The following is a 26,757-nucleotide window of genomic DNA, read 5'->3' as shown; positions in this document are numbered from 1 at the left end:
ATGGCTGGTCGAGCGCAATGTTGTCCAGGACACAGAAGAGCCACATGAAACCTCACCTACGCTGCGGGGGGCCATGTGAAGTGAAGCACTTACCTTGGGGAAAGATATGCCTGTTTCTCGAAAAGTCGACACATACATGACACATGTTCCAGCCTTTCTACCCCTACTAATTACTCAAGAAAAATTAAAGCCGCCTTCGCCGGTAGCTCAGTGGTTGGAGTGTTGACCTGATACGCCAAGGTTTATGGTTTGATCCTCGTTCAGGGCACATATAAGAATCAACCAATGAATGCATAAATAAGTAGAACAACAAATTGATGTTTCTCTGTCACACTCTCTCCCTATCTATCATCTATCGCTTCTCTCTCTTCCTCTCTTTCTAAAAAAAAATCAATAAAATTAAGAAAAGAAGAAATATTGCCCAGCCAGCATGGCTCAGTGGTGAGTATCCACCTACGAACCAGGAGGTCATGGTTCCATGCCCGGGTTGTGGGTTCCAGCCCCAGTAGTGGGCGTGCAGGAGGCAGCGATCCATGATTCTCTTTCATCATTGATGTTTCTGTCTCTCCCTCCCTCTTCCTTCTCTCTGAAATCAATAAAAATAATAAAAATATTTACAAAAAAGAAATATTAAAACCTATTGCTCCTAGAATTTGAAATAAATGCAATCATATTTTTCAATCTGGCATTTCACCCAGCATAATTACTCAGAGACTTGCCCGTGTTTTAGAACACATCGGTAGCGCATGCCGTTTTATAGCATAACTGTGTCGAGATAGCAAACTGTTAAGCAAATAAATTCTGTGTTCCTAACTTAAAAAATATATCTTCTTAGGAACTAAAAGTCATGTTTGAATTCAGGAATATTTAATCATGGAAAAGGTATCTTTCATCCTAATCTTTCGCTGCTATTTTAAAATCTGCCCTGAAGGTGGCAACATTGAATAATGTTCTGCAAATTTTTCTAAGTAAAGCTTTTGTGGCCACTTTTAATTAAAGTTATTTATTTTAATATAAATACCTCTCCCCTACCTCCTATTTATTCTAATGTAAAAAAATATATACACTAGATATCCAGTAACCTTGGATGGACATTTTGAAAGAAATCATTTACAACTTTGAAGAATAAAAGTTAACCTAGATAAAAGGATCAGGGTACATCTACTCACATTTCCAAATGTTTAAGATCAGTTTTAAACACAATGTGTCTCCTGCCAAACAACTGATATCAATAGATGTGCCTGACTTTAAGGGTAAATGAATGCATGTGGTTTTGAGGTGAAAATTTATTTTCCTGCTGTAGGTATTCAAATTCAGCACAATGTTTTCAGAATCTAATATATGCTAATAAAGGAATACAGTTCTTTTTGAAAGAATTACTCTAATAACAGAAAAGAAAAACAAAACACCACCACAGCTAAAATCAATTCTGCAATAAACACCTTTTCAAAGCTACCAACAATGCAGTGAGTTTGATTTTCGTACCTGGACATGGATTGCTGTAGTTTCTATTCTTCGGTTTTTGGATCACAGCCACTTAATAAACAGAGCTACACTAATTTATATTCATCTGCTTTTCCAAATCCCCCTGTGAAATAAGAAGTGGCAACTAATGTCTCCCAGAGGTTAGTTGACTTATATATGATCCTTCAGTGGCCAAGCAAAAAAGAACTATTTCTTATCTCTAGACAGGGACAACGGCTCATGGTTATAATTCCATCATTATATTTATACACAGTTCAATCTCTCTGCATAGCTCTGGGAGAGAGGCGAATGCCCGCTTTCCTACAATTTCATATTAGGAATTCGTTATATGTGCCATTTATGCTTCGGCTTATCGCCTTGTGGGCGCTGTGCCGTAGGGAAGCAGGCAGTGAGCACCCAATGCATGGTTTGTCACAGCCAATATGCATGTCACTTTTCACTCCTTTCTTTAAAACACATTGAGAAAACCGCCTTATGTTCTTTGAGGAGGCTGTTCTGACCCGAATGGGACTTTTCACAGATAATGATAGGATTATCTAGCGGAGAAGAGGTGTGGTCAGATGGTGTGGAAGAAGCAGCAGAACCAGCTGAAGTTAAGGGGCGTGAGGGAGGCAAGGGTTGTAGGACAGGCGACAAGGAGCCGGTGTGGGCAGCAGGGAGGGAGCTGGACAGCGCTGTGGCTGCGGGGAGACTCCTGACAGGTGCAGGGAGAAGGAACCCAGCCACTACTCACAGGCTTTTCCTCGTCTATACTAAATTAACTTTCTGTGGAACAAAATATTTCATCTATTTTGATTTTCAGAACCTGCAGGTTGTTTTTCTTTTTTTAATATATATATATATATATATATATATATATATATATATATATATTTATTGATTTCAGAGAGGAAGGAATGGAGAGGGAGAGAGAGATAGAAATATCAATGATGACAGGGAATCATTGATTGGCTGCCTCCTGCACGCCCCCACTGGGGATCGAGCCCGCAACCCCGGCATGTGCCCTTGACCGGAATCGAACCCGGGACCCTTCAGTCTGCAGGCCGACGCTCTATCCACTGAGCCAAACCAGCCAGGGCAGGTTGTTTTTCTTTTAAGTAGGACATTCTTACCCATTTCTGGAAATTTATCTGAAAAAACCCGAAACACTAATTTGTAAGAATATATGCACCCCTATGTTCATTGCAGCATTATTTACAATAGCCAAGATTTGGAAGCAACTCAAGTACCCATCAGTAGATGAGTGGATAAAAAAAGCTATGGTGGATATACAGAATGGAATATTACTCAACCAGAAAAAGGAAGAAAATTTTAGCCTTGGCGACAGCATGAATGGACCTAGAGAGTACTATGCTATGTGAAATAAGTCAGTCAGAAACACAAGTACCACATGATTTCACTCAGATGTGAAATCTAATGAACAAAATGAACTAACAAGCAAAACAGAGACAGACTCATAGACAGAGAGCAGGCAGATCATTCTGGTGGGGAGGGGTGTGGGGTGGTGGAGGGATTGAGCAAAAAAGAAGAGAAAAAGAGAAAGAACTCATGGTCAGGGACATCCGTGTGGTGATTTCTGGGGGTAGGGGGCTGGGAGAGGCGGAGGAGGGTAAAGGGGGAAGTCAATGGTGATGGACGGCGACTTGACGTGGGGTAGTGAACACACAATACAGTGTACAGATGAGGTGTTGTAGAATTGTGCACCTGAAACCTGTACAATTTTGTTAACCAGTGTCACCCCAATAAATTCATTAAAAAGAAAAAATTATAAATACATTATATTCTATTTCAAAAGAAGTAAGTTTTTTAGTGACCATGAAAAAAAATTAAAGCTTAATTTTTATAAAACAATATATAATACTAGAGGGTACAGGCTGGGCTGGGGGTGTCCTTCAGCACAGCCTGCACCCTCTCCAATCTGGGACCCCTCGAGGGATGTCCGACTGCCCGTTTAGGGATCGGGCCTAAACGGGCAGTCAGACAGACATCCCTCTCACAATCCAGGACTGCTGGCTCCCAACTGCTTGCCTGCTTGCCTTCCTGATTGCCCCTAACTGCTTCTGCCTGCCAGTCTGATCACCCCCTAACCACTCCCCTGCCAGCCTGATTGATGCCTAACTGCTCCCCTGCCAGCCTGTTTGCCCCTAACTGCCTTCCTCTGCAGGCCTGGTCACCCCTAACTGCCCTCCCTTGCAGGCCTGGTCACCCCTAATTGCCCTCCCCTGTAGGCCTGGTACCCCCCAACTGCCCTTCCCGGCAGGCTTGATTGCCCCCAACTGTCCTCCCTTGCAGGCCTGGTCCCTCCCAACTTCTCTCCCCTACTGGCCTGATCGCCCACAACTACCCATCCTTGCAGGCCTGGGTCTTCCCAACTGCCCTCCCCTGCTGGCCATCTTGTGGTGGCCATCTGTGTCCACATGGGGACAGGATCTTTGACCACATGGTGGCAGCCATCTTGTGTGTTGGAGTGATGGTAAATCTGCATATTACTCTTTTATTAGATAGGATAGAGGCCTGGTGCATGGGTGGGGGTCAGCTGGTTTGCCCTGAAGGGTGTTCCAGATCAGGGTGGGGGTTCCCTTGGGGAGTGGGGTGGCCTGGGCGAGGGGCCTGTGGTGGTTTACAGGCTGGCCACGCCCCCCGGCGACCCAAGCAGAGGCCCTGGGATCTGGGATTTATTGATCTTCTACAATTGAAACTTTGTAGCCTGGAGCGGAGCCAAGCCTTCTGCTCGCTCCGTGACGGCAGCCATTTCTGTTGAGATTTATTTATCTTCTATAATTGAAACTTTGTAGCCTTAAGCAGAGGCCAAAGCAGGCCAGGGCTGCAGAAGCTTGGCTTCCTCCATCGCCGCGGGCAACCCTAGCCTCCTGCTCTCTCCAGCTTCATGGTTGCCACCATTTCTGTTGGGATTTATTTATCTTCTATAATTGAAACTTTGTAGCATTGAATGGAGGCCTGGGCCGGCAAGGGCAGGCAGAAAGCTTGGCTTCCTCCATTGCCAGGGAAACCCAAGCCTCCCTCCTGCTCTCTGTGGCCGCAGCCATCTTGGTTGGGTTTATTTGCATATTCCCTCCTGATTGGCTGGTGGGTGTGGCTTGTGGGCATGGCTTGTGGGTGTAGCGGAGTGATGATTAATTTGCATATTACTCTTTTATTAGATAGGATATATCACATGTAAGTACATAAAAATAGTAAAGTGTAAATAGTCTGTAGTGTGTCAAATATACCTGTTAATTATACTTTAACAAAAAGTGTATCATTCTTAACTATGTATATTGTATTTTTATAGTATTAAATTAAAACATTTTAAAAATGAAGTTCTGACTAAGTTGCATATTTTTTCATATTGGAGAACCCGTCATTTTCTGTTTCCTGTGAATAATTTTTTGGGTATTATATGAAATGACTCATGACCAGCTACGGGTACCATAGTCCAGAGAGGAACAAAGAGGGATTTCTTTCTGACAAATGAATCGCTTTGAAAGTAGCAGGGGTTTGGAGCCAAACAACAGATCACCAAGTTCCAGACGCAGAAGACAAAAGTGGCTTCTTGCTAATGGGCAGCCTGTTCCTTTGTCAGATATCAGGAACGAATGACGCACGGCGAAGGAAAGAATGCAGAGATAAGGGCAGAAATAATACTTTTTGCAAAAAATGAAATAATGAGCCAATTTCTCAGTGGGACCTGGTTTTACAGTGGGAAGATTTTTAAGGCCTCTAATGTAGTATTCTATTGTGTCAGAGATGTCTGTTCTGAATAGTTAATGTCTACATGCTGTAAAAATATATCGGCCACACAGAATTGGCAATATAAACTGTTTTAGCGGTGTGCTGTAGGGTTTGATTTTTTTTTTTTTATTGATTTACATTTTTGCTTTTGTCCCATTCAGGGGTAGATTCAATGCTTTAAAATACTCATTCCTGAGGAATCTGTGGCCATTTACACATTTCAACCCTTCACATCCTCAGCGAATTCCTCTGTGGGTAAAAATAAATCTCACTATGTATTCATTCTATTATATTGCTGCACTTTCTGTGAGGAGTAAAAGCTTCCCTATGGGAAGGCAGAGCACTTCGGTGGTCTTGGCTTTCTCTGTCAGTTTCATCATAAACCTTTGTGGTAAGTAAGCAACCAAGGGCGGCTGAAGTTGCTTTGTTATTTTAACCAACTGAATGTAGATAATATTATCTTCTATTCACTTCATAAAGACATGCAGTTATTTTGGGGACTTCTAAGCACCTTCATCTATATTCTTTTGTTAAAAATATATTTTTTATTGATTTTAGAGAGGGAGAGAGAGATGGAAACATCGATGAGAGAAAAATCATTGATGGGCTGCCTCCTGCACGTCCCCCACTGGAGATTGAGCCCACAACCTGGGCATGTGCCCTGAATCGAACTGTGGCCTTCTGGTTCATAAGTTGGTATTCAACCACTGATCCACACCAGCCAGACCATGTGTATTCTTAATGCTATTTTCCCCAACCTTTTAGGTTTTACGGTATGCATCTATAATTTAATAAACATTAATTACTCTGATCTAAGAGTGACTGGTACATGATCACTTCACCAGTGACTACGGGTGAATTTAAGATTTAAGATTACTCAAACTATTCACCGCAATCATGTAAAATATGGAATTTAGATGGCAATATTTTTGTGTCTAATAAAAATACAATTTTCCTTTCTTCAACAAAATCATCGGTGGAGAATGGAAAAGGAAATTAGTAAATTTCACAGAATTGTAATTCGGCTTTAAAATAGAATGTTGGCTAAAGTACTTACTATAAATTAACATTATTTAATAGAGTCCTATATCATCTCAATTTATTCATACTTTTCTCCTAAGGGTTCAACCTATTTGGTAGGCTTACTGTAAAGGAGATTATCTGACTGGCTCTATCTTGATTCAAGCTTTGACTGGGAACAAGTAATTTCATCTCTGTTCATTAATACCAAACATGTCAATTTAAGATAATAATTTTCCTTTTTTCATCATAAGAAAACATTGCAAGTTAATGAACTATTCATTACATCATGCTTTTAATTTTCTCAACTAAAATGAAAACCTATGCACCTACAAAATATTCTCATTACACTGTAGTATCAGTAAATATATTTAGCCAGTATATTGAGAGTGACTGTTGTAATTGGTTCTTTTTGATAGGAATAATCTGATCATTTCTAAAAGGATGTTATCATCTGTCTCATAGCTAAGAGAATAAAATGAATAGGACATGTTTTGCTAGGATTTTAAGAAGCAACTGTGAAAATCGACAGAATGTGAATGAAGATAGATGGTTGGAAGGCAAATGGCAATAACCCAGGTTAAAAAAAAAGTGAAGTGGAAGAACACTCACATTTCTTAGAATAGTCTCCCTTCTCTTTTTCTATAACAATTGGGAAACTCACTTCAAAAATATTTATTCCATAAAATCATTTTTTTTACGTCAACTCAGAATTATCTTGTTTAATCCACAGGAACATCTTCAGTAATGCTTATTTTGCAGTTATGGATTCATCCTATTAACATGTTATTTGAGCTTCATTCTTTCTTAACTTAGTCCTATGTTATTAGAGAAGAAACTGATTGTATTTTATTTTTGTCTTTGCATATACACACTTTGCATGGCGCCCCACCCGTGATGATCCTGAAGGTAGCATCCATTGTTAGCTAACATCACAAAGCGTCTTGCCAGAAAACAGATGGATTTGGTTTTAGGGTTATTCTTTTCTTCCTCTTCTCAGATACTTCGCCTTGGGAACCTACTAATGATCTCTGCACATGTTGTCTTATTTAAATCTCACAGTGAATATATGAGATTGGCATCTTCTTACACATATACTGTAGATGAGAGGACTGACACAGGTGAATTACATTGTCTCGAGCCACAGATGTAGTAAGTGTTAGACATGGAACTCTACATGGATTGGTTAACTCCAAAGCCCATGCTTGTACCCCTTATCCTGTACACAATGACAACTCTTTCAAGCAATATAAAAATGTGAGCTTTTAGTGAACAGTGGCCCATAGCCCCGAGGAGTCTTCTCATGTAGTGTACACCACATATATGTTCTGGGTTTATTTTCTCTTAAATTTCTTCTTTGCATCCAATTAAAAATTGTTTGGTCTCTATCTTGTTCCAAATTGAGAGATAATTTCTCTACATCTTCTAAGGTCACAACTGGCTAATCTGATAAACTGATTTGTGGTTGGGAAAAAAGTAAGAAAGAAAACAAATCCTTTAGTACCACACAGCATATTCTTAAGTTCACTCCTGATAAGAAAACAGCCTGATTTTGATCAGTGCGGTCACTGTTAGAAATTCCAGGTAACACGGAGGAGGAGACGGTGCCGTCTCATGCTCCTGAGGCAGGTCATTTGCGACAACTGGAGACCAGGGATGCTATTTAAATCATACCCTTCAGACAAGCACTGGGGAAATCAAATGTTGACAGTTAGTGCAACATCTATATTTAGTAAGTGAAGTGTACATAACACAGCCTTAGCATCCAGGAGCTCACAGTCAATGTAAGGGAGAACGGAGGAGGGAGACGCTGACAGAAATTCAAGGATGAACAGGATCGGTTGCCACGAGAGCACAACAGAGAGAAATTACCATGGAAAGCTTTTGGCTGAAAGGGGCCATGTGAATTAAATTCTGTTCAATAAACAGGGTTTTGCCAAGGACATTAAGGGAATCCCGTGCACTTGGCATGTGCAAAGCTTTTACATGGGATCTGGTGTTGGGAAAACGGACAGTTCTTAGGATGGCTGCCCAGGACGGTGGCCAATATTGGTTAGTTCCATACAGTGCAGAATATTTTGAAAATAATTAAGGACAAGCAGGAATGATGGAATGTGAGAGTCACATAAGACCATGTAGACCTTCTGTACTGTTCCAAAGACAAAATGGAACTTAATAATTTCTTAATTTAACTTCATTCATATTTTTAATTAGTAAAAGTGATATTCTCCCATATGCAGTTTATAAAAGTTGTCCTACTACAAGTTTGAATTAAAGAAAAAATAACTAGACACATTGTAAATTGTGTGCTAATTTATTAAGTGCTTACACGGTGTCAGACACTGTAACTGCCAGTTATAATGGACACTTCATTAGATCCTCACAACAAATTATGAAGTAGTAATTTTCTGCTTCTTACACATAAGAAAAGGGAGACCTATCGAAGTTTAATTAACAGAACGAGGGCCAAGTAATGGTGGTTTTAGGAATTATACCCAACACCTTTATAGTGGACATATTCTTGTATTCTTTGACTTTTTTTGTAAAAATAATAATCAGTGACTTAACAATAAATGAATGAACTTAATCTATCACCTCTGGATAGCATAAACATGAATTTAAGTGATATGGGAAAAATGTGAATATAATTTGGTCATTTTTTTCACAAATAGAATTGTATAACCTCTGAATGACCATAATAACTCTATCTTCAAAGATCTCTTAGAGGCCAAATGGAATTACTTGAAAGTACTTTGATCTCAAGATAACTTCTGAAAATCTCTGGGTTTAAAAAAACAAATGGGAAACTTTTTTTTTGGTTACAATAAGCTGTAACCAAACAGAAAAGTAAATGTAAATTGAATAATCAAGTCAGGAAGTGATCAAGTAATCTGAAGTGCACTCTGGAAAGACACACACGTTAATAATGGCTAATCGAAATGGTTACCAAGAACCTTTAAATATAAAGTCCCGTATGAGGTCGATAATGACTATCGCCATTACAGCAATACTTTCAATGGCACAGCACTTCCCACCTAAGGCGTTCAGAGAACGATGGAGACGCGAGCACGTTTAATGCTGCCGGTGCCATGCCAGTGTCCCACATGTATAAGAAATCAGGATAATGGCGTCACTTTTTAGATTTCTTCCAATATATTAATAATCTCCTACTATGTCTTAGATAACAGGAAAAAGACTTCCTAAATAATGGATGAAAAGCATCCGGTTGAGTCTTTTTACCTTCGCGGTGTCCCTTTTTGCCTCTCAACTTTATTGGGCAAAGACTCAAAGATACAGGGAAACAAGGGACTATCAGGGGTGGGCAAACTTTTTGACTCGAGGGCCACAATGGGTTCTTAAACTGGACCCGAGGGCCGGAACAAAAGCATGGATGGAGTGTTTGTGTGAACTGATATAAATTCAAAGTAAAGGAGCGGAGGGGAGAGCAAGAGAACCGGATAGAACAGCCGGATCTGGCCTGTGGGCCGTAGTTTGCCCACGGCCGGCTAGCTCACCCCTCTACCGCCTGCTTCTGTGGCCTCGATGAACACCTCGTCCTCTTCTCATCTGTCTTTGCTGGTTCATTTGCACGTAGTTGCAGACACCCAAACTTTGCAGTCCAAACCCTCAATATTTCAATACACATTTCTCCAAAATCAAAACATTATTTAACATAACCACACTTCCATGATCTTATATACAGAAATGAAGTTTCCTATTATCATGCCTATTTAGGGTTTTTTTTCAGTTGTCTCAATAATGCCATATATAGTTTTTATTTTTTAATATATTTTTATTGATTTCAGAGAGGAAGGGGGGGGGAGAGAGAAAGAGAGAGAGAGAGACATTAATGATGAGAGAGAATCCTTGATCAGCTGCCTCCTGCATGCTCCCTACTGGGGATGGAGCCTGCAACCCAGGCATGTGCCCTAGCGGGGAATGGAACCGTGACCTCCTGGTTCATAGGTCAATGCTCAACCACTGAGCTACGCTGGCCGGGCGCTATCTAATGTTTTGTTTTAAACCAGGATCCAATCAGGGTTCATTCATTGCATTCATTTGTTTTTCTCCAAACTTCTGTGTAATTACGGCATTAATTGTTTTGAAAAGATAAGACTAATAAGGTGAGAATGTCCCACGTTCTGGATCTGTCTTATTGTTTTCTCGTGGTACCATTTAAGTTGATTTTATCTAAAAGAAATCATGTCGAAAGTTTTGATTAGGTTTAGGTTCACTATTTTTGTCAAGAGTGTCTATAGTGGATGATATATCCTATCATTTGGCACATATGTCAGGGTGCCTCACTGTAATTGACGCAAATTTTGATTACTAGGGCGGGGTCTGAACATCCCATTGCCCATACTTTATTTACATGATATCTATAATGCTTCCTTCCTTAAAAGGTAACTAAATAGTTAATTATTTTCCAATACCAACTTTCAGAAAAGAATTGGTATAATAGTCACTTACAGTGGGGGAAAATGAATTTTACCTTCCCTTTTCATAAATATCACAGTGGACACAAATACTCTTGTTTATATAATGTTTTATAATTAATTGCTGCCGTTACTTTTTGTTTTGTTTTGGTGTTCAAATTGCCTCCGAATTAGCAAGTGAAGTAAGCCAGTCAGAGAAAGACAAGCACCATACGATCTCACTCAGACGTGGAGTCTAATGAGCAGGATCTGGGTGGACTGCAGCTCCCCCTTCAATTTTAGTTGGTCCATTTCACTAAGGTTAAGTTCTTCCCCAAACATGTTTAAAACACAGATGTTAATCATTTTACACGTTCAAAAAATTATCTCAAGACCCATTCCGTATATTTTGGACCACCTAAAATGATGAGATTTGTAAATTAAGAAGATATTAGACACTTGGGCCAAATATGTAGACCTTCTATGAGTCCAGGTCAAACTCAGGTGCATTCATCTTTACAACAGAAATGCACAAAAAGATTAAATTGTTTTTCTGAGTATTTATTCATGACAGTTTTATATCTGAATCACCTATTGTAGTTTATAATTTTGGGGTGGTGGTAGGAATTTATTTTTGCTCTTTCAGTTACCTATTTTAATTGTCCACTTGGGAGATGCCTATTCTGAATAAAAATGTACTTTAAAGACACTGTCTTCTGAATACGATGCTGAAAAAATCCACTTCGCTTACACAAATTCTAGTGCCCTTCGGGCATTTTAGCTTTTCCAGGAGAAGACTTCAGAAAACTCACAAATGAAAACAGAGTTGCACAGGCAGGTTTTTCTGTAGCTGCACCTCCCTAGCAGCCCAACTTCTCACAGGACAGTCCTATTTCTCTTAGTGTTGTCACTAAGATGACAAAACTACAGTGATCAATACTGGGTTTTTTTACTGGCCTAAAGATAGATATAGATCAACAGAATAGAACAGAGAACCCAGAAATAAACATATATATTCTAGTTATCAGTCTATCCCAACTTATGTGGCTTGGTTCACTGTACTTGGTGATTAATTTGTAACTTGTAGGTTTTACTCTTTTCTAACCAAAAAATGGTTTGGATGGACAGTAACATTTTTATTGCTATAAATCACTTCAAATATATCCCAGTCGGTGAAAATGTTTTTCACAAGCTTGGTTTTAGTAATATCTTGAACTATCGTCTTTTCCATGCAAATCTGTAATGATTGCGCTTTCTTTTGTTTGGCATAAAAATCTATATACTATTTCGATAACAGCAAACTTGTTGTCTTGTTTAACTCTTATGTATAAGTACCTATTACTCCTATACTTAACCTAGCAATTTAGGAGTTATGTTCAAATCCCCCACTACTTGTAGCTTTATCAAGTTGTTCTTTCATTTCTAAATGATTGGTTTATTTCGAAGTTAGGTTGTTAGTTACTTAAAGATTAATGACTATTCTACCTTAGGAGTTGCTTCTTTTATCCTCCCTCTGTCTATGCTTTGCAACTTCAGTTCTTTTTGTCTTCCATTAATATGGTTTTACTTTCGTTTGTTATTTCTATGAATCAGTGTTAGGCAAGGAGAAAATTGCATATGCTCTAATAAAACTGCTCCAAAAGCCCTAATAAATTTATTTATAATTCTCTCAGGGTTTAAATCTGGATAGTTCCAAGAAAGATCTTTTGCTTGATGATTTTATTCTGAGAAGAAAGATGTAAACTAGCCCGGCCAGTATGGCTCAGTGGTTGAGTGTTGACCCATGAATCAGGTCACGGTTTGATTCCAGGTAAGGGCACATTCTAAGGTTGTGGGCTAGACCCCCACTAGGGGGAGTGCAGGAGGCAGTTGATCAATGATTCTCATTGATGTTTCTATCTCTCTCTCCTTCTCACTTTCTTTCTCTGAAATCAATAAAAACATTTTTTTAAAAAAAAGATATAAATTAGAGGAACTGAAATAAAGCTAACCAGAAGAAGAAGGATGGGATCATGGCACAGTGGTGGCATTGACATGGGAATAAAGCCATAGAAATAATTATTATAAACCTTTAAAAATATTTTAGAATATTTGGACATCTGGTGTTTGCTATAATTTTCTCTTTCATTTATTACAAAACCTTTAGCAATAATCTATACTTTTGTCAGTGCTTAAAATGCTTTCTATACATGTGAGCACATGTATCTTTTTATTGTGATGAAGAGCTGAGATTTGGAAAGCAAAGACTGACCATGCTGACCTAGTCTTATGTGAGCTACAAAAAATATTTACGGCACATCAAAGTGTTTGATTTTTTAAGTCTATTTTTATTTTTCAGAAACCCATGTCTATTGGAAAACACAGATTTTTAAATCTCAGAGAAAATTAAAGCAAATGTGATTTGCATTCTTTGTCACCTAATTCTTACTACATCTTCCATTGGAATTTTCACAAAGTAGACTCTTCCGGGTCTAAGATAACACCAATCATAGGAATAGATGAATGGTGCATTGATTCTTTTACATATAACATGACTGGCTTGACTTTTAGAGTGAGGGCTGAATAATAGGATTAATGTTATAGCAGGTTTACAGACAGCATTCCAGATCTAAGTTTCCTCTTTCACATTTAAAATCACCCATGCTGAGATGGAGGGAAAAACTACCGTCCTCACTTTAAGATGAGGTTATTGAGTGTAGAGTTAGCAAACATTGCTATATAGTCAAGCCAGATATCAAAGTAAATTTTTCTAACACTCATAATTCTCTTTTCAATAACATAAGTATTCTCTTGATTGATTTAGCATGAAAGTGTAAGTCAAAAATTTCTAACATTCAGAAAAAAGGAAAGCCACAGTGAGCAGACTGTGTAGGAACCCAGAAAATTATACGTCGATGCAGACAGTGTGTTTGTGGAGGTTAGAGCTGCCATTTATTATTTTGGCTCTAACGTATAGGGTGTCTCCCAAAATGCATATACACTTAACAGCTGATAGCTCAATTGATGTTTGTTTCTTTTCATATCTAATCCACTGGAATGAATAATGATTCCAAGTGTGTATATCTTTTTGGGGGCACACTCTATATGACTTTCCTGATTCATAGCTCTGGTTAAGAACCAGAGTGATCATCATCACGCAATGACATTTGCTTTCGTCCTCCTATGGTCTCTGTTTGTGTGCTTCCTGCAAGAGAGCCTCATAGAGCAACGCACATTAGCTCCCTCGGACATGACACCCTACAAGCTGCCTGTGAGAAAGAGAATGAGTATTCCTCATCAGCTGCTGCCTGAGCTATCACTGCTCCAGGACAAATTAGGCTGTGAGTATGAAAGAGAAATAATAGAGTGCTGTGTCACACGGTTTGTTTGTTTCCTATGCTAAGAATAGGTTTAATTTGCCCTATCCTCTGTTGGCATAAAGCAAGCAAATCGGAATTTGCAGAACCTAACGTGAGAAGTTCAGCTGGAAGCTTCCTATCAGCAGGGCTCTCTGGACACCGAGGTCCTGTTCATCACTGTCAGCTTTGACCCCTTGTTTGCCTCACACTGTATTTCACACGGGAGACTTTCATGATCAACTTTGAAAAAAGCACCGATCTATTGTCCAAAAACAGCAGACAGAGCTCCAAAATCTACAATTGTGGTTCGCGATGAGATCAACAAAAACATATTACCATATTATGCTTCAATGATCGACAGCTTTTTACTTACAATTTACGGCACAAACAGTATTGTGTGCAGTTATATTAACTAGTCCAATAAAAAGGTGGCATTAAGTACTCACATTATTAAAAGTACTCTTGCTGGATTCTCTGCATTTGCATGCATAATTAGCCAGAAGATTCAGATGACAGTATTGTGACATCTGCCAGCTAATATAAAAGCTAATATAAGATGAGGACGGTTGAACACAGGGAAATGGGTGTGCCTTTCAATAGCACTGTCGGAGGTAATGCAGAAGGAGCCATGTTGAAATACAGTAGGCAACATGAATCATAAACTTTTGTGATTTGAGTCCTTATTTATGTAGATTCTCCTTGATTGTCTTCTGTGTCTACATATGATCCTGGGCAATTTTAATTTGGATTTATATCTTAGGTAAGAATTTAACTCTCATGTAATTATGCCTGATAACACATTTGGGTCCTTCAGATCGAATGCGTTCAGTGTGGTAAATTAGTACACACTAGATTCATCTCACCAATGGATTGGAACCCTTCCATCCTGGCATCGAATGGAAAAATGAAAAAAGTGCAATGATAACGAAGAATTTTAATAGGCTGTCATTAATCTTCTGTAGCTCTTCCTGGATGGGAGTCTAGAATATCTGCTTCCCACCCTAATTATAATATTGGTTACAACAGTGTAATCTGTCACGCAAAGCAGCTGGGATGCTACACTCTAGTCCAAGATCAAGTTCGCTGGTTGGAATTCTGACACCACAGCAAAGACTCCGGGTTCCGGGGAGCCTCCTACTCTTGGAACCCGAAAGATGTCCCTTTGAGTTCAACACAGACTCAGGCCCTCTTCCCCCCTTTCAGTCTCAGCTATTCCTGTTTCCAAGGAGTAAAGGAGGCAGAATACAGGCTCCATGAGAATGGCACTGTGCTCTCAGGCCTGCTTTTCAGTACATTTGAAGGATGCCTTCTCGTTGTCTGCTGCGTTGAATAAAAAAGTCAGCCTTGCCCAGCCGGTGGCGCTCAGTGGTTGAGCGTCAACCTAGGTAGGAACCAGGAGGTCACGGTTCGATTCCCGGTCAGGGTACATGCCCAGGTCATGGGCTTGATCCCCAGTAGGGGGCGTGAAGGAGGCAGCCGATCAATGATTCTCTCTCATCATTAATGTTTCTATCTCTCTCTCCCTCTCCCCTCCTCTCTGAAATCAATAAAAACATATTTTTTAAAAAGTCAGCCTTTTAAGGGATACAGTGGTCACATGTTCACACCCCAACCCACCTGTGTCTCTCACGAGGAGACAGACATCTCATCTAATATTAGAATTCGACAATATTCTTCAGCATTAATACATCTAAGTGCTGACCTCGCCGGAGTTTGCCCCGGCTCTTGGGAGGCTAGTTAAGGCCACTCAGATGCTCAGTGTAGCCCCCAACTGCATTTATTTGTTCAGAAATATTCTCAGTGTATAATGTGCAGGGCTCTGGCTTGGAGTGAAATACACCACGTGGACATGTATACATTCGCTCTCTGGCTCCACACTTGGCATTCAGGTTTCAACCGCTACAGAATATACATACGCATGAAAATCATTCATTTCTAATTCTTCTGTGGATTTGTATAATCTTTCCATCTTTTAGGCTCCTAATACAAACCCTTCCCATGCATCGGAGTGAATGTGGTCCATATTGAGACATAAAGTCAGGAGAGCAGGAGCCGCATTTTTACTCATTATTTTTTACTAGAGGCCTGGTGCATGACATTCGTGTACTGGGGGAGGGGGTGGATCCCTCAGCCCGGCCTGCGCCCTCTCGCAGTCTGGAACCCCTCTAGGGATGTCTGACTGCTGGCTTAGGCACACTTAAGCCGGCAGTCAGACATCCCCTGAGGGGTCCGTGGTGCTGCGGCAGAGGCGGGAGAGGCTCCCGTCACCGCCACTGTGCTCACCAGCTGTCAGCCCAGCTTCTGGCTGAGCGGCGCTCTCCCGGTGGGAGCTCACTGACCACCAGGGGGCAGCTCCTGCGTTGAGCGTCTGCCCTCTGGTGGTCAGTGCGCATCATAGCGACGGGTAATTATGCTGTTCGGTCGATTTGCATATTAGCCTTTTATTATATAGGATGAGGTCAGGTGCACACTGTTAGGAACAGAAAGAGGGTTCATTGGTTTATAAAATGCTTCTGTTTACCAGCTGGCACATTGGAAGGCAAGCCTTGCTATTTCTAACTAATAATAAAGATGGTTTAGGAAAAAGCATTTCAGTACTCAGCTCACGGTCTAAGAATTTTGCTCTGAAAACCTTTTCAAGTCAATTTCTCTTCTTCCTTTTCTTCTCTTTCTTCCAGTTATAATAAAATGATGCCTTTGACACTGTCCACTGGGGATGGAGCTGATGTGCCTCAGATACTGTCTGTTCAGTGAATGCACAGAATGCATTTAGGTTTATAGATTCTTCAGCATTAAATGCATTTCACAAAGTACGTCTGATCCTTCTAGTTTAATCCCCTAAACACACATCTGATCTGTCATAGACAACAAGTCTCAATTTTAAATATTATTATTAATTATCCACAGAAGAATATTGTTTGCCTGGTAATAAGTACTTTAAAAATAAAGGGTGAGTGATCAAATATATTGCATTTTATAATAGCTGCAATGAGTTGCAACATACAATACCAACACTGGAGACGAAGAGTCTATCTAAGAAATGAAGTCTGGCTTTGCATCCATTTTTCCATTATTCGGTATTCCAGAACTGGCTTTCAATCAGATCACCATGACTCCTTCCTGACATCTCTTCTAGGCCATGGCAAAATGTCCGTAAGTGTTCCAAATGTGAGGTCTTGTGGTTTAGCTAAAATAGCATGTGGAGTGTCATTTCAAATGATGTTCAAATATACCAATTTACCTTTCAAGCTTTAAAATGCTACTACATCCTGAAAATTTATTATATTTATTAGAAGCATCTTTCTTCACGGGGAAGGGACATTTAAGGCACTAGTTTAAAGATTTGCTAATTTCTGTTACATGGTTGAAGTGCTCTTAAAAATAAGATGACATGTAACCTACATCTTATTCTTTCTTACCCCGCATTTTTTACTTTTTTTTTAAAAGTAAAATAAGTTTTAAGAATTTTCCTTAAATGAAACTGAAAGAAATAAAGTTATTTATACTGACCACAGGGCCCTCATGAACCTGGTATGCTTACGTAATTAGAAGATGAGTCCAAAATCTCAACTCCATCTTATATCTGAAGGGCAGTCCATTGCTTTAAAAAATCAATCGTCTAAAGGAAATTGTCATCACACTGGAATAGGCCCCACCGTTTCACATGCATCGTTTGATTTATTGAGACATTCTCTGAGCTAAATATGGAAATCCATCTCTCTTGTCATGTCAATTTTTTTTAATATATCTCAGACCTTTTTCACAAGAAAACAATATAGCTGATTCATCCAAAGCATTAATCAACACTCATAACGACAGGTAGCTTATATTTCTTTAGAATTTACTAAGTGAGTTCGCATCCAATTTCTCCTCTGATTTATCCTAACAGCACCGAGAAGCCAGGCAGGCCCGCCCAGGACCCCCATTTCTGCAGACAGTTTAACTCACCCACAGAGATGTTAGTGATTTGCCGAAGGCTCACAGCCAGCCATCAGCTGACTTGGGATTTGAAGCTAAATATTCTGAATAAATTGAGTGCTTTACACTTCATTCCCCACATAAAAGCACAATGTCTAACAGTAGTTAATAACTGTTTTATCTTTCTGTCCAAATTTATACCCTGTTTTTATAACAAAACTTGACAAACCTTCACATCTATATTTTTTATGGGACAGCTCTCATTTACTTTGTAATATGAAATGGTCCAAGCTCATGCATGGACGCCCGGACAAAAGTTTAGGTTTAAGGAATAGCACATTAAAATAATATGCTGGAATACATCATTTTCACTATCACTGGGGACAGTGGTCATAGTGAACAATCCCAAACAATTTACCAAGAAAAATAAATGAGACAGAGAGAGAGAGAAAGAGAGAGAGAGAGAGAGAGAGAGAGAGAGAGAGAGAGAGAGTTATTGTTCCACTTATTTATACATTCATGGGTTGATTCTTGTATGTGCCCTGAGCAGGGATCATCCCACAGTCTTGGTGTATTGGGAGGATGCTCTTATCAACTGACTTACTCAACCTGGGTGAGACAAATTTTACTATTTGGTTATACTAGTTTGTGAGCAAACTTACGATGTTAACTAGGTTATCTAATCATCTTAAATCAATAACTGTAATTCAGACCCATGGGAAATACAATTGAATAGTGATGTGTCTAAAATCTCCTGTAAGCCCACTGACAGCCAATGAATGGGGGCTGGCACGAGATGGAAGCCAGCACCATCTTGGAAATCCAGTCCTTATACTCTTAGGACTGCCGTTCACATGTGACTGTATGTGTGTGCTGCCTCTGTTCTGGTAGCTCACAGCTTTGAGCATGTCTAGGAGTTCCTGCTAGACTTCCGCAGGGCAGAGAGCAGTAAGTGTTATTTTGAGCAGATGCTCAGCAAACATCTCCTCACCCACACTCTAGAAGAACCAAAATATATATGGTAATTGGTAACGTTTAGGAAAGTAAGAAAAATCTCTCTGTCTTCTATGTAGTGCTCTCTGACCATCACAGTCAGGTGTCTCCTCTGTCGTTACCTCGCTCACCACTGGCTGAATATACATGTTGCGATTTAGAGGTTCAAGTGTCTGATGGATATGAACACAGTGACCCCAGCGCCTTCCAGCATCCGTGCAGCGAGGCAAAGTGGGGCGCGTATCCTTATTCTCATCTTCATTGCTTGTTTTCTTTAGTCCGAGCGTTACCAGCTGAGTGATGGATGCCTATTATTTTGCTCATGATCGTCTTCTTATTTCTTCCATTACTTCGCGTGTCTAAAACACTCCCACCATCCACATTCCATTCACTTAATGTAATCATCATCTGACAATATTTGAAACCAGTTCTCATTCATCATGCCTTTCCGCCAGGGCTTCCCGTGAGCCATTTGTATCGATGTGCTTATCACCTTCAGAGAGCCAGGCGCATGTTCCCCATGTGCAGTCCAATACAAAAACACTTTCCCACAAATAAATATTTGCTCTAATTCATCATGTGTTAATCACAGCTACTGAGGTATTTCTTTATTATGAATTAATTTTGAACTCTTTATTTATTTATTTGGCAAATCCAAAGAGGAATTTAATTTATTTCGTATTTGCAGCTATTTTCCCATATATGCATTTCCATTTTGAAAATGTAACTTCATAAAAAGTCCTTTTTCTCATTTCTCTTAGGCTATGGAAATATAAAAGCTAATTCCTCAGTATTCAGAGCTACTAAAAATAATTATTTAGAGCACTCAGATACGCCTTTTTTAAAAAAAATCACACATGGGTATGCATAAGAGTTATTATTTCACTGAACAGATATGGCATGTTATAAACTTTTTATTATATAAAACTAGAAATAGCAGTTCAAGCAAAAAGCTGTGTGTTGGTACGATTAAAATATTTCGGAATCTAAAATTCCGCTCTGTAAGAAATAATGTGGAAGTTGGTTGAAGCATTTTGTGTAACCTTAGCGGCCATAATGCCCCGTTTTTGTTCTGCTTTGAGTGGCAGCTCTTAAGTGACTCACTAATAATTCTCTTTCTTCCTGTGGGAGAAGACACTAGAAGCAATTAGAGGGTTTGCAACAGAGCTATAATTTAAGACCGAACCACTGGCTGGTCTAGAGACTATTCCCCTTTACTCACAACTAAAGCACTGCTAGCTTTGTGTCTGGGAAGGTCTCCTGTTCTCAGTCAAGGAAAGAAATAGCAAAATGCATCTCTTTCTGTCCTTTGTCATAACGGAGGTTTTGATCACTTCTACAGTAAAAAACAAAAGTGACTTCATTAAGCCAGTCACATTCCGAAATATATTTGCGTTTGGAAGCCATGTGAAATATGACAACGACAGAAAAAAACACTAGTGCTTTGTGGAAAAACCAGCCCATGGAATAAGCTTGGAAGAATACTAATGAGTCCCTATAAATTATTAAAATGTGTTAATCTGGTTTTTGCCATTGTAAAAAGGCAAAGGGATGGAAAATATTTTAAAAACCTAAAATACGGGAATATCAGGATAGAGCCAGTCTAAGAGCAATTCCAGGAAAAGATGTACAGCTAACAATAAAAAATATTACAGCCAAAGAAGAATATTACCCTCAAACTGAATGGTCTACTGAGTACCAAAGATGATAAAAGATAGTAGGTCAGTAGGTAGATAGATAGGTAGATAGATAGATAGATAGATAGATAGTAGATAGGTAGATAAAATTTTACTCCACCCTGGATAAGGATTATATTATACCTATAAGGACACATTTCAATATTAAACTCGGATGGAAAGTGAGGGGAAAGGTTTTCTTTAATGTAGGGTCTGAAAGGAAGGACTGTATCTTGTCATCAGGATTCACAGCAGGGAGAGCAGCAACAGTCTCTGAGAGGGAAGCGCTTCCTGCCCTACCAAATTCTTACCAACGAATGCCTGGTTTCAGAAGGCTTGGAATGTAGATAGAGGTCACAGAAGAACTATCAGGAGTGTAGCCGACTTCTGCCAGACCCAGCCTTGGACAGACAGTGCCACCGGCTGGAGCAGCCTATCACTCATCTTCATTCAGGGATGCTCTGGAGACCCGACTGGACCCCGTGTACTCATCCTTCTAGAGGTTAAGCATTGAACACCATCCTAGTTCATGATCAACAACCTTCACCATCATCCTGAAACCCTCCCCTGTAACACTCACGGTGAGAGAACATTCCAGAACTCAGGGTTGTGGAAGCAGAGCAGGTTCATTATCCAAGTGCCTGCCAGAGCTGTGCTAGAAAACATCCAGACCAGACGTTGGCGTGGCCAGCAAAAACAAGTAACAACAATAAACACTCCCGGAAAGAATATGATAGGTGCTTTATCAAAACCAACCAATCAGAACCCCAAAATGACAACAAAGGAGTTTCATCAGGCTGAGATTTCTCTTTGGCAACATTAAATGTTAAGAGAGAATTTCTTTTTTTTTCTTTTTTGACACATCGGAGTTTCTCGAAGTTATTTTCTGGATATAGTCAGGTATTTGAGGGGTGGAGTGTTCTGAAATGTTAAATCAACCACATGAGATTATTTATGAGATTTATTCTGTGACGGGGGCAATTTGCTGTAATTGTCGCCACCCTCTTGGCTTTGCAATGAATATGTTTTTTCCCCCCACTTGTTTCTTGAACTTTTCATCAGACCAGGAGTGGGGCACAGCCCAACTTTAGGCAGAGTTGAAAAATAACCGAAGTACTTGTGAGGTGATTTTCACCTCCCTGTAGTGCAGTCCTCCCTGCTCCCCTGTCCCCCTTCCTCCTGCTCCGTGTCCAATCAGTACATGGAGACCTCCAGCCAGTCCTTCATTGGGCTCTGCCATTGGCACTCCAGTACCTTCCTGCCTATGGAATGGCCTCCCTCTGATTTGTGTCTATGTCCCCTTCTTAGAACTAAGACCGTTCCCTTTCGGACATAGAGTTACAATGTCTTGAGATGTAGCCTGGGAATTCACAGTGTAGTGCACCCTCAGAAGCCAGGTGTCTGGATCCCGTCCCCCTTATTAGTTTGCGAGGCTGGCATAACAAAGCGCCACACATGGAGGCTTAAACAACAGAAAGTTATGGTCTTACAGTTCTGGGGACTAGAAGTTTGAGGTTAAGGAGTTGGTAGGGTCAGTTCCTTTTACAGGCAATGAAGGTTCATCTGTTTCATGTTCTCTCCTCGTTTCTGGTGGGTTGATGGCAATCTTTGGGCTTCCTTGGCTCGCAGAAGAACCACTAGATTTGTGTGTTCATGTGTACATTGGGTTCTCCGTGTGTGTGTGTGTGTGTGTGTGTGTGTGTGTGTGTGTGTGCGCGCGTGCGCGCGTATTTCTCCAAATTTCTCCTTTAAGAATATTTTTATTGATTCAGAGAGGAAGGGAGAGGAAGAGAGAGATAGAAACATCAATGATGAGAGAGAATCATCGATTGATTGCCTCCTGCACGCCCCATACTGGGGATCGAGCCCGCAACCTGGGCATGTGCCCTGATCAGGAATTGAAACTTGACCTCCTGGTTCATAGGTTAACACTCAAACACAGAGCCATGCTGGCTGGAACAAAATTCTCCTTTTGTAAGGCTACCAGTCATACTGGATTATGGGCCCACCCTTCTCTAGTATGACCTCATATGAAGTTAACCAATTACTTCTTCAACAACCCTATTTCCAAATAACCTCGCATTCTAAGGTATTGGGGGTTTGGGCGTCAAGACATAAATCGGGTGACACTAATAAACCTGTAACAACCTTTTACATTAACCTCTTTGAGACAAAGTTTTCATAGCCATTACCACCGGAATAGCGCTATTATCCAGCTCACAGTGAATATTATCCAGCTCACAGTGAAATGGAATTTTTGGACTGGAACACATGATGTTCCCTTGGGATTGCTCCCCGGATTCTTTGTCTGTAGGAGTCAAGGAATGAGTCGAAGGATGAATCCACACATGGAAGATGCTATAGCAAAGGTGGAAATTTATTGAAGAACAAGTACAGACTCCCACGTGGGGAAAGGGAAAGATTCTCACAGCACAGACTCCCACGTGGGGAGGGGGAAGAGTCCCACTGAGGTCTTTTTCCCTACGGTTTATAAAGGCTGTAGATCTTGGTGTCTTGATATCCCCTCTGATTGGTCACTATTTCCTTGGACTGGTTACTATAGTAACTTCTGAGCTCAAAGGAGGTTCATAGGGGACATGTGAGGTTCTCCCCACTCCTTCCTTATTGTGTTCCTATTCCCTTTGGGCTTTCTTCTCCTTCTGGATGAAGTGCTTCCTTCTCTTTATTTTGTAAATATAGACCTTTTGCTGTTCCCAGCTCCCTCTTTCTATGGAAATGTACCTGTTGCCGCTTTTCAGCTCCCTATTCTATGGAAATATACTTTCTGCTGCTCTGCAGCCCTGTGCTTTTTCCATGGTCCCCTTAATTTCTAAAACTTCCTAAACCTTTTTCACCCCTAAAAATTCCTGTTTCAATAGTCCTATCTAATAAAGAGGGAATATGCTAATTGACCCTAATGCCATTGCAAAGATGGTGGCTCCCACAGACAATAAGGAGGGAATATGCTAATTGACTGCCACGCCCTCAAAGATGGCAGTGCCCACAGCCAGTAAGGAAAGAATATGCTAATTGACTGCCACGCCCTCAAAGATGGCGGCGTCCACTGCCACAAGATGGCGGCGCCCAGTCCCCTCAGCCCTGCTGCGCACCTGCCTCCCGAGTCCCCCAGTCCCCTCAGCCCCCCAGCCGCCCAGGGCCAGCCCGAGGTGCAGGCAAGCCTCGGATGGAGGCTGCCCAGCTGCCCAGGGCTGCCTGAGGCTCAGGTAACCAGGGCCGGCCAAGGCTTGCACTGCCGACAGTGGCAGCAACAATAATGGGGCATCGCCTTCCCCTGATCGCTCCGTCACCTCCCGCCCCTGAAGGCTCCCAGACTGTGAGAGGGGGCAGGCCGGGCTGAGGGATTCCCCCCTCCAGTGCATGAATTTTCATGCACCCGGCCTCTAGTGTGTTTATAAAGATTGACAGAATTAATCCCTATAGAGCACGTAGAACAAAGCCTGGGCCATCATAAGCATGATCGGTAATGAGTGAATACATCTCTAATATTAATCCATGGTAACAGAGATGTCCCTGGAACATGTGTTTAACTCAAATCCCTGAAACGTCTGAGAGCTATAGTTCTTTCCCGCAGGCAGTACTTCCTGGTTATTTTTCACATGCCAGGCAAGTGGCATTGGGGAAAGAATCATGGCACCCACCACTAAGTGCTGCTTTTAATCCTTGCATATGGCCACCTGGCATGACAAAGTCACTCGTTTATCACAAGAAAGGCTTCCAATAGTATGTTCCAGTAACTCTCCGCTATCAGGCCATGCAATTCAGGGATCCGTGTGACTGCTATTCTTCATCGGTTCATTCAGGAAATTGCTACTGTAGCTTGCTTTATGTGCGAAATTTTTAGATTTTTAACATAAAATTTTAAATGAACATTATCATACGTTAATGTGGATTTAAAAAAGAAAGAAAGAAAGAATGCCAGAATATTCCCTCGGGCTATTTAAACTAAGGTGCAAACAGATTCAGTACTGTTAAGATGCAAATGAACCCCATACTGCATTCTGATACAGCTGTATAAATGTTTGTATTTCTGTAAGCTTGATAATAATAAAGCTTTGAGGTTATTTTTATACACGTATTTTCTAAAAACCCATTAACACCTTTCCCACCTGCTTGCATTTCATGTTTTATGTTGTGATATTGACAAAATGATAGGGTTCTTGCTGTAATCTGGCCTGCACATTATTTTTAAGTGTGCTGCAAACTCATATGAATAGAGATTGAAGGAGCATTTTTAGGCAATTAAAAATGAGCATGAACCCAAGACTCCAAAGTGATGGCAGGAATTTAAATATTGCAACTATTAGTTCAGGCCTTCAAAAGAATTGCTATTTCCTGTTTTGACAACTAAGATCTTAACTTTGTTTATTTATTCATTTAAAAATATTCATTTTTGAAAGTATTAAAGCATTACATATGCCCATTTCTTCCCCCGTTGACCTCTTCTAGCTTGCTACCCCATCCACCGCCCCCTTGCTTCCCGCCCCCCCCCCCCGCCCCGTCCCCCTGCTAACCAGGCCCCAGGCCTTCACTGCACTACTGTCTGTGCTGTCTGTATCCATGTGTTATGCATATATGCATACAAGTTCTTTGGTTAATCTCTTCCTATCCAAACCACTACCCCCCCCCCCCAACCTTCCCTCTGAGGTCTTTTTTTAAATCAACTTAATCAAGGTATAATTTCCATACAATGAACAGATATATAAAGAATATAATTTGATAAAGTTTGACTTTTGTCGATATTCATCCACCACCACATTCAAAATAACACCCATTTCCCCTACTGTTTCCTGGAAACCTTTCATAACCACTCCCTCCTGGCCTTGCCCTGCCTCCCTGACCCCAGGACGTCACTGCTCTGCTTTCTTCCACTATAGGCTAGTGTGCAGTTTCTGAAATAAGGCATAACTAGAACCATACAGGATGGACATAGTCATCTTTGTCTGACCCGGTCACTCAGCGTAATTTTGAGATTTATTCGATTTATCCATGTTGATGTATCAATAGTTTTTGTTTTGTTTTGTTCATTGCTGACAAACATTACATTGTTGGGCTGTATTGTAGTTTGTCCATTTACCTATTAATGGCCATCTGGGTTCCTGCCAGTAGTTTTTGACCATTACAAGTGAAGGAGCCATGAACATTAATGCACAGAGTATATGACATGATATCCCAGTGCAGTGGTTGGCCAACTGCGGCTTGCGAGCCACATGCGGCTCTTTGGCCCCTTGAGTGTGGCTCTTCCACAAAATACCACGGCCTGGGCGAGTCTATTTTGAAGAAGTGGCGTTAGAAGAAGTTTAAGTTTAAAAAATGTGGCTCTCAAAAGAAATTTCCATCGTTGTCCTGTTGATATTTGGCTCTGTTGACTAAGGAGTTTGCCGACCACTGGCCTAGTGTGTTTTGCATTTGCATTTTCCTAATGGTTTTCTTTCTGTCTCACTGGTCACACCTTTGTTTCTTTGCTGGTTTCTCACGCTCACCTTTATAGAAAAAGAGATGATATTGCAAAGTACCCTAGGAAGGGAGGAAATGGTCTCTCTCATTCCATTTTAGCTCAGGATGGTCCCAAATTATTCCTTTGTGTCTTAGACACTTTCTACGTTCCTATTGTGCCCAGGTTGTGAAAAGCAGGATCCAGAAGATAATTTCCCTCTGTTTTGAGTTTTAATTTTGTTGTGTTTTATTTATTTATTTATTTATTTATTTATTTATTTATTTATTTATTTATTTTTAGCACTACTGCTTGAGGCAGTGGGTGCCAAACTCCTGAAATTGAAAAGGGTCAGACTCCTCTTGGTGACAATGGCCACATTTGACTTGAGACAGAAAATAAGACTGGAAGTGGTACCTCTGTAAAGAAATTATCTACTCCCAAATCTCACAAACGTGCCCTAGAACTCTGAAGCGTGCTATGAATAGAACACATCCTTCTGATATAAAATTGGCTGAGTCTATTGACATCTTAGAACATGGAGATCACGTCTGTCATCTGTTATTGGTGACCTGACTCTGTTAAAAATAATTATTTTGTAAACTCCTTTCTATATCAAACATGGCCAATATTTTCAAATTTTATGATTCTTCATCAATAAAAACAAAAACTAAATCCCGAAAAACAGTGATTAGAAAAATTTGGTACTCTTTGCACAAAGCCCGTTA

Source organism: Plecotus auritus (assembly GCF_963455305.1).
Source record: "Plecotus auritus genome assembly, chromosome: 12".
Lineage (NCBI taxonomy): Eukaryota > Metazoa > Chordata > Mammalia > Chiroptera > Vespertilionidae > Plecotus > Plecotus auritus.
This window is presented reverse-complemented; position numbering follows the sequence as displayed.